Source organism: Triticum aestivum, chromosome 6D, assembly GCF_018294505.1.
Source record: "Triticum aestivum cultivar Chinese Spring chromosome 6D, IWGSC CS RefSeq v2.1, whole genome shotgun sequence".
Taxonomy (NCBI): domain Eukaryota; kingdom Viridiplantae; phylum Streptophyta; class Magnoliopsida; order Poales; family Poaceae; genus Triticum; species Triticum aestivum.
The window spans coordinates 495078490-495087701 of record NC_057811.1 but is presented as its reverse complement, the minus strand read 5'-3'; positions in this window follow the sequence as shown (position 1 = coordinate 495087701).

Here is a 9212-nt window from a genome sequence, read left to right as displayed (position 1 = left end):
TGTGATGATCGTGCGCCCCGTTTCAAAGATGATTAGTACCAATGTGATTTAACATAAGCATGTCCATCCACATTTGTGTTCTCTAGGGAGCTCGTTGGATCATATAACAGGCACTATGCTAGCCAACGAAGCAACCGTTTTTCGTCTTCATTCCATGACGAAACATCATGTCTTCTTCTGAAAACAAAAATAAAGAAAATTTACCAACCTCCTCGTGGCCGTCTAGCTGCTATGGCACCAACCGACTTAATTAGAGGGTTTTGCAGATTCATCTTGGCCGCACTCGCACATTAACAAATGTCTACTTAGGTTATATTACAGGACCAGTGGATCCGAGGGAAGGGCTGATGACTGCTTCTTTCATTAGGCGTTCAAGGAGGTGGAGTTGTTGCTTATGTAATATAACAAGTGTCTGCTTAGGTTATACTTTTAAACAAATATTCACGTCTTTACAAAAAATGTTTGTCAATTTTTAAAATGTTAGAACAATGTTCGCATAGTTCATAAAAAAGTTTATTGCCAATTAAAAAATGGTCGTTGTGTATTTCAAACATGTTGACTATGAATTTGAAAAAGTGTTCAAAACTATATAAAACAAAAATGTACAACATGTATTTCAATAATCTTCAACGTATAAAAAATCATGTCTACATTAAAAATGTATATTGTATACCAAAAAAGTAGACATGTGTTACAAAAATAAAAACCAATGAAAACCAACAAAGTAGAAAAAAGGTAAACCAAATACGGTGCAACTGGGAAAACAAAGAAAACCATTGGAAAACAAAGAAAAACAATGTAAACCGAGAAGAAAACGAAGAAACCCAATGAAAAACAAAGAAATGGGAAAACCGAAGAAAAATGAGTGAAGAAATAAAAAAAAAGAGAAAAGAAAAATGGAAAATAAAACCTACAAAAAGTCAAGCCAAAACCAGTACAACGACCGAATAAAACCACAAGTTTCTCTATCGAAACCAGCAAACGAAAAAATGACACAAAAAATGGGCCGACCCAATAGCTACACATGTGGAGGAATCCTTCAGGCGAGACGGACGCTATACTCACAATAAGCGAGATATAGCCTCTGTGCCCCTTGGAGGGCTCCCACAGTGGTTACTTTGTTGGGTCGGGGAGCACGCCAAGTGGTGCTCCCAGCCGCCGTCATGTGTGCCATCTTAGAACACCCTGTTGTTTTCTGAGTTTTTTGGATTTGCGGCTTTTGCTTGGTCTTCCCTAGTGTTTAGCAAAAAAAAATGTTTTTTGAAGTTGTGGTTTTTCAGTTGTGCTTCCCGTAAAGGGAAAAGCACAGTCTGTGCTTCCCGAAAAAGGAAAAAACATAACTTATTCTTCCGTGAGAATCATGGCTCTATTTCCACAAAAAGGGAATAGCAAAGTTTATGCTTCCCTAAAAAGGAAAACACACAACTCTGCTTCCCAGAAAAAATGCAGAGTATGCTTCCGCAAAAGGTGAAAAGCACGTCATGTGCTTCCACGATGTGCTTCTTGATAATTGGAAATCACAACATGTTTTTCCACGAGAAACACACTTGTGCTTCCCAAAAACGGGAAAAAAAGCATAATTGTGCTTCCGGTTCCCCTTTTTGGGGGGTTTCGGTTGTTTTTCGGTTTTCGGCCTTGTTTTTTTTTGTTTCCTGTTTTTTCTAATTCCCGGTATTTTTCTTGTTTTTTCATTGAAACCTAACATGGGAGCTAGTTTTAGAGATCTGAACGCGAGAAATCCAATGGAGTAAACGGTCCGTGATTAGGGTGCATGGTTCAAGAGATGATCACACAAAAGTGGTCGCGACAAACACATGATTGACTTCAATGAGCTCTGGGGTGAATATTCACCCTAGCTCGTACCCATTTTGGTTATACCAGGTGTCATGTTGATGCAGATATGGTCATAATGTAGTTTGCCGATCATGGATTTGTCTGCTTTGGATTTTATTTTATTTTTCCTTGCTTAGGCATATTCTTGGCTTATATGACTTTGCTATTTGTTAGCTTGTTTTTTTTGTGCGCATCCATTAATGTTGGTTGTGTGCATTCTATCTATGCAGATGCCAGGTGTGCATTCATTGTATTTGTATCCTCTCAATGCTTCATTTTGAGTCAATAAAATTCACCCTTTATTAAAAAAAACATCACTCCGATATATAAATAGAACGTGTGGGAATTCAGTAAATTTCTGCAATGGGGACCAATAAGTTACAATCTCATAGATTTTGTTGGTAGCATTTTCACCAAGGAAAAAAATAGCGCACTATTCAAAATAGTGCCACCCCTGAAAATATGCTATTAACATGTTATAACGCGCTATAGCGTGCTATTAGCTGAGAATTATACACTAATCAATTTAGCGAGACAATTCTGTATACGCTATAGCGCGCTATTTTTTCCAGTGGTTTTCACAGGTCATCAGAACAAAGGCGAGCGACAGTAGTATTGCAGCACCAGAAGATCCTATCTGAATACTTTCCCGATGTGACCATGTCCACATAACACCCAAGAATATAAACATGATAAAGTTTTAAACACAACCAAGCTGACATAGATTAATTTATATGAGAGCATAAAATAAATATGATGCCGTCTTCATGAAGCATCAAACGCAAGCAGATCGCAAGACTGAAATCATCATTATGTGTAGAGCTGGTACCATCGATGGATGCAGCAGGACAAATTTACAAGAATATATATCACGGTTATGGCAGGACTGTTGTTTATATGACATAAGAGATGTATCAACTTTCAAGCAAACTAAAAAGAAACTTAATGAATGCCGCTCATTTGTCCACGCACGCACGGTAAAAAAGAAAAAAAAAATGCCTTCTAGGGCATGAGATATCTGGTGAGCGCGCATGGGATGAGGTTTGGGTAGTCGGGTGAACTCCTGTCTGTAGAGAATGGCATAGGCTCATGTGGCAGGGACTTTGTGTTGGTGTCAACGGCGACCATCCAGGCGGTTTCGTCCTGGGGGCGGCGGTTCTTGAGCATGGAAATGAGGTAAACAGCGTTCTTGTCATGGTCGTCACACAGGGGCAGAACAGGGGTGCACGTTTCCAAGTCCTTCCATGAAACAATTCCGAGTTCATCGGAATGGAGTATGGTTCCTCTCTGCCAATGTCCCCAAGTGAGGGCCCTAAACCAAGTGATGAGCCGCCAGCCGACGACATCGTATTTGACTTTCTCCGGGACCATGGGTGATTGGGAATCAAAGAGCAGAAGCAAGGTGGAGGGATCGTGCACGACGGGTGTTGCTTTGGGCTTGGGCCTCAGCAGCTGCTCGATCTCGACACACCTGATGTGACCGTGGCCGAAGGTGACGTCGCGCAGCGACAGCGCCGAGGAATAATCCTTGCTGTAGAGGTCTTGGTTGCCGGGCAGTAGTGTCGGCATGGGGACAAAGCGAGCCGTGGCTTTGGGGTCTTTGACGTCGCAGATGAGGATCCCCTCCCAGAGGTCGACCCAGCCCAGTAGTCCGTCTCCGAGAGCGATCACCTTGTCGGGTAAGACACGGTGGGGCTTCCTGGTCCACCCGTAGTCTACCGCTAGCCGCCGGCGGTTACAAGTCCAAATGGAGCGCACGTAGCTGAAGAGATGAAGGTCGTACTGTGCATCCACCTCGTAGTTGTAGCTAAGAGCGGCCAGGACGAAGCCATTGTTGCTGTCAGTGGATATGCCATAGGGTTCCATCAGCAGTTGATGGTCGTCGTGGATGTCCGGGAGAAGGACGAGCGACGGCAGCCCTCTGGCGGAGTAGACCAGCCACAGCAAGTGCTTGGAGGTGGTTAAGCGGACTTGGATGAGGGCGAGGTCCTCAGCCGAGGAGACGATCTTGGGGATGGAGTCGAAGGGGTTGGCGTCGTCTTGGTCTTGTTGCTCGGTATCAGCCGCAGAATCGGGACAGACGGAGATCCACCAGTAGGAGCGGCGCGGGGGGTCGGCGAGGAAAAAGGTGACCTCGATGGTGCGGCCGTCGGGCATTAGGGTTTGGGCGGTGCTGCGGTTACGGACTGCACCGCCGGGGGGCACCATGTAGGCGAGCGAATCGAGGAGCGCCCAGCTGCTACTGCTAGGGCTAGGATGGAGGTGGGTGCTGCCGGAGGAGAGGAGGTCGACGGCGTCCGGCGGAAGGCACAGGGAGGCCTCGAACCTGGGATCGTCCCTCGGCCTCACCATCTTCTTCTTCTTCTTCTTGCCTTCCTTCCTATTGGTATATTGGTATTGGTTGGTTAATAAATAGGGTAGGCGGCCGGAGGGACGGAGGGAAGATTTTGGATGCTGGATGATCCGTGATTTGGACTAGTAGTATTTATGGATGATCGATGAGGTTGATTCCGATTCAGATCAGAAGATGAAATAGCTAGGGATCGGCTGTCGGAATCCGACGCTGTTTCACAAACTAACAAGTCCATGATTTTAGGAAGCGAAACCAATCTTTAAAACCTACCTAATTCTACATAAATTATTTATTTTGAGAAACGTTTGTGAAACTTCGGCCGGCCGTCCCGCGTGCGTACGATCAAAGCGAATCGTGTGTCTCTTATATAGTGCGTCCTCTCCCGTATCGATCTTTTTCTCTCATGTATCTTATCTCCCTCCACCAACAGACGCATACATCCTTTTCTTCTCTCTCCCCGGCCAACCACCACTGCCCGTTGAGCACCCGCCGCCCCCCGCATCCCCCTTGTGCCACAGACCCATCCCTACTGCTTTTTTTGGGCTCTTCGCATGCTCCGTGCAGAGGATGCCATGGCCGCGCGCGACGAGGGGCCGGCGAACACTGACCAGCAAGCCAGGCAGTGCGTCTAGCAATGGCCGGAGATGCGACCCGGCAGCCCGAGGTTGGAGACGCGGTCAACACGCGCAAGAACTAACCAACGTCGAGCTACAACCATAGTGAAAATTTGCTCGAACCAAGTGGCCGACGTCGGAGTTACAACCACGATGGAAATTTGCTACAACCGCGGCCAGCATTTTTTTCTTTTCTCCGAACTACGGCGAGGGTTACAACCAACGCAGCTAGGAGCTAGTACAACCCTTTTGATAGATGTTACAACCAGGACGACAAATGTTAGAACCATGGCCAACGGCACAACCGTGGAACGACCCCGGTGACGATGAAGGATATTACAACCATGGACGACCCTGGCGGCGACGAATGCTACAACTGTGGAACGACCCCGGCGACGACGAAGGATATTACAACCATAGACAACCCTGGCAACGACGAATGCTACAACCGTGGAACGACCCCGGCGACGACGAAGGATATTACAACCATGGACCTGGCAGCGACGAATGCTACAACCGTAGCACGACCCCGACGACGACGAAGGATATTACAACCACGGACGACCCTGGCGACGACGAATGCTACAACTATGGACGACAAAGGTTGCAACCCCATGACGCCCCGAGACGACAAAGCTACAACCGTGACGAAACGGGCCTTCACTGAATAAATTGGAAGTTTTCTAAAAAACAACTTTACAATATTAATAGATCAGGCCAGCTTTACCGACCAGTCGGCCAGGTTGAAGCCGGCGGCGAGCTTCATCGACCAGTCGTGCTTGCGGCACCGGCCGTCAACATCGTACCGCAACAAGTTTCTCTTTTTTTTTAGAAAACATACCGGCAACAAGTAGGCCATTCGCCAACTGGCGCGCACACCCGACTGGGTACTAACGGGCCGGCCCATATAACATACATTAAAGGGTTTTTTCAATTTTGGAAGCTTCTGGTAGCTTCTAGCCAGTTCTTTTTTGCAGGGTTTTTATGTGTTTATTGTCGGCCGGTTTCCTTTTTTTTCTCTTTTCTTTTTTCATTTTATATTTTGTGCTTAAATATTCTTGACTATTTTCCAATTTTACAAAATTCTTTCAAATACGATTTAAAAAAAATGGTACCTTTTTTTCACCTTTGCAATTTCTTCTCAAATTCATGAACTATTATAAAAATTATTAATTTTAAATTCATGAAATTTTTTCCTAAACATTGTGACATTTTTTAAATTCTTGAACCTTTTCAACTTCAATAAATTTTCTGAAATTCATGATCTTTTTTAAATTTCATGGAATGTTTCTAATTTCAAGCAGTTTTTCAAATTTGCAATCTTTTTTCAAATGCGTGAACACTTTGAAACTGGATTTTTTTCCAAATTTATATATTTTTTATTTTTTCATTTACTTTTCTGTAAAAAGTCAACAGTCAATGGCCTGGTCAGTGGTCCATGGTCGTTGTCAATGGTCAAGCAACGAGCAGGGATCGAGCGAGGCCGAGCGATGAGCGAGAGAGCAACTAGTTAACGAGCGCTCCTTCGGGAGCCTCGCAACGATCAGCGCCACTTGACGCGCTCTCAGCCACCCGTCACGTGTCGCGCTCTGGGTGCTCCCTCCAGATCTTGTTTTTTTATCGCACGCGTTTTCAGCTTTTTAAACGGTTTTTTTACGTTTCGGTTTTCCATCGGTCTTCCTTAACTTTTGGACCAAAACAAATTTAAAAAAAATTATTTTGCGAGAAAAAGGCGTTTTCTTTTGTTTTTCTTTCGCGAGAGTCACGGGTTTGTTTTCGCGAGAGGCACGGTTTTGCTTTCACGAGAGTCACGGCCGTGCCTCTTGGAAATGAAAAAAAATGTGTTTTCTTTTTTTTCCTTCCACGAGAGGTACGATTTTGCTTCCGAGAGAGGCACGGTTATGCTTTCGCGAGAGGCACATCTCGGAAACGAAAAAAGAACGCATTTTCCGGTTTTTATCCTTCCGAGAGAGGCACGGTTTTGCTTCCGCAAGAGGCACGGTTGTGCTGTCGCGAGAGGCACGGCCGTGCCACTCGGAAACGAAAAAACGTGTTTTCCGTTTTTTTTTCCGCGAGAGACATGGTTTTCCTTCCGCGAGAGGCACGGTTTTGTTTCCGCGAGAGTCATGGTTGTGATTTTGCGAGAGGCACAGGCGTGCCTCTTTCGGAAAGGGAAAAAACCCGTGCTCCCGGTTCGTTTTTTGTCCGGGTTTTTTCATGAAAAAAAAGTTGGTCAAAACAACATGGGATCTAGTTTTTGAAGATCTTGGCGCGAGGAATCTAACGGTGAAAACGGTTCGAGATTTGGACGCATGATTCACTCCACCGGCCCACTACGCCCCAGCAGATCTGGTTGTGTCGCTGGTGCGTAGTGGGCCGGTGGAGTGAATTGTGGTCGTGGTCTGCTGCCTGGTATGTAGGCTTGGGCCTAAGAGGCTAAATAAGTAGACAGATACATGATCGGCAAACTACAGCAAAGCTCATATCCACACCAACCATCACACGCTCCATCCACTCCCAAGCCGGTTGCCGCAACAGAAATGGTACATATTTGGGCTCGTCTATATAGGTCATTCAGGGACTTGTTTCACCTACAGTACTTGAAGCCATATCATGCAGAGAAGATTTAGCATTGGCGGAGGGTCTCGGGATGCAACACCTCTATATTCGTGAAGGCTTTGGAGGAGCGGATGGAGTGGTAATTACAGAAATAAGACAGTTAGAATCGAAGTTCAGTTCTTGTATCTTTTCTCATGAAATACGAGCTCATAATTTTGAACCTCGAGCTGTCAGCATACACAAGAAACCATCGGCATTGGCCATCGGCGTAGCCCCATCGGCTTAGAATACATCGGCGTACTCCAGATGCGTCGTCATCATAGAAAAGTCGTCGGCATAGCCATATATGCCGACGGCTTCCGTACAGCCTCGGCGTAGCTTAGAATACATCGGCGTACTCCAGATGCGTTGTCGGCACAGAAAATTCGTCGGCATAGCCATATATGCCGATGGCTTCCGTACAGCCTTGGCGTCGTACAACCGCCGGCAAAAAGAAGGCCAGGCGGCAGCTGGCGGCGCCGTCGGCAAGTCCACCCAACCAGAGCCCGCCACGTGTTGACCCTATGCCGACGGTCAGGCCGTCGGCATATATGGGGAAACTATATTGACAGCCAGGCCGTAGATGAATATATGGTGTATAGCCGACATACCCCTAACAAGGGAGTAAATCAAACCAATCTTTAGGAAGCGAAACCAATCTTAGACATTTCACAAAACAAGTCCATGATTTTAGGAAGCGAAACCAATCTTAGAAACCTACCTAATTCTACATAAATTATTTATTAGGTGTGGCTAGGTCTCAGTCGATTTAACGAAGTATCAGTCAAGTGACATAATATGCAAAAGAAAAAAACAAAAAAGAAAAGAAAATTTTACACGAATCTTAATGTAAGATCTCACGGATATGATAGTCGACTAAGACTTAGCAAGACTGTTATTTATTTGAGAAACGTTTGTGAAACTTTGGCCGGCCGTGTCGTGTCCATACGATCAAAGCGAGAATCGTGCGTCTCTAGTGTGTCCTCTCCTGGATCTTTTTCTCCCCTGAATCTTCTCTCCCTCCACCAAACAGATTTCCTCCTTTTCTTCTCTCTCCCCGGCGAGGCGGACCACCACCGCCCGATGAGCACCCGCCGCTAACCAGCAGCCTCTCCCCGAATTCCCCTGGCCACAGACCCACCCCTACTGCTTCTTTTGGTCTCTTCGCATGCTCCGTGTAGAGGATGCCATGGCCGCGCGCGACGAGGGGCCGGCGAAAACAGACCAGCAAGCCAGGTAGTGCGTCTAGCGATGGCCGGAGATGCGACCCGGAAGCCAGAGGTTGGAGACGCGGTCAACACGCACCAGAACTAACCGACGTCGAGCTACAACCATAGTGAAATTTGCTGGAACCAGTTGGCCGACGTTGGAGTTACAACCACGATGGAAATTTGCTACAACCACGGCCGACATTTTTTTTTGGAAACTACGGCGAGGGTTGCAACCGGCGCAACTAGGGAGCTGCAACCCTTTTGATAGATGCTACAACTAGGACGACAGATGTTACAACCATGGCCAACGGCTCGCGGCGACAAATGCTACAACCGTGGAACGACAAAGGATGCAACTGACAACACTGATGCTACAATCCTTTGACAAAATGTTAGTGTACAACCATGGGCGACAAATGCTACAATCATGAAGCACCCCGACGACGACAAAGGATGTTACAAGCATGGACGGCCCCGGCGACGACGAAGGATGTTACAACCATGGACGACAAATGCTACAACCATGAACTACCCTGGCGACGATGAAGGATGTTACAAGCATGGACGACCCCGGCGATGACGAAGGATGTTACAAGCATGGAC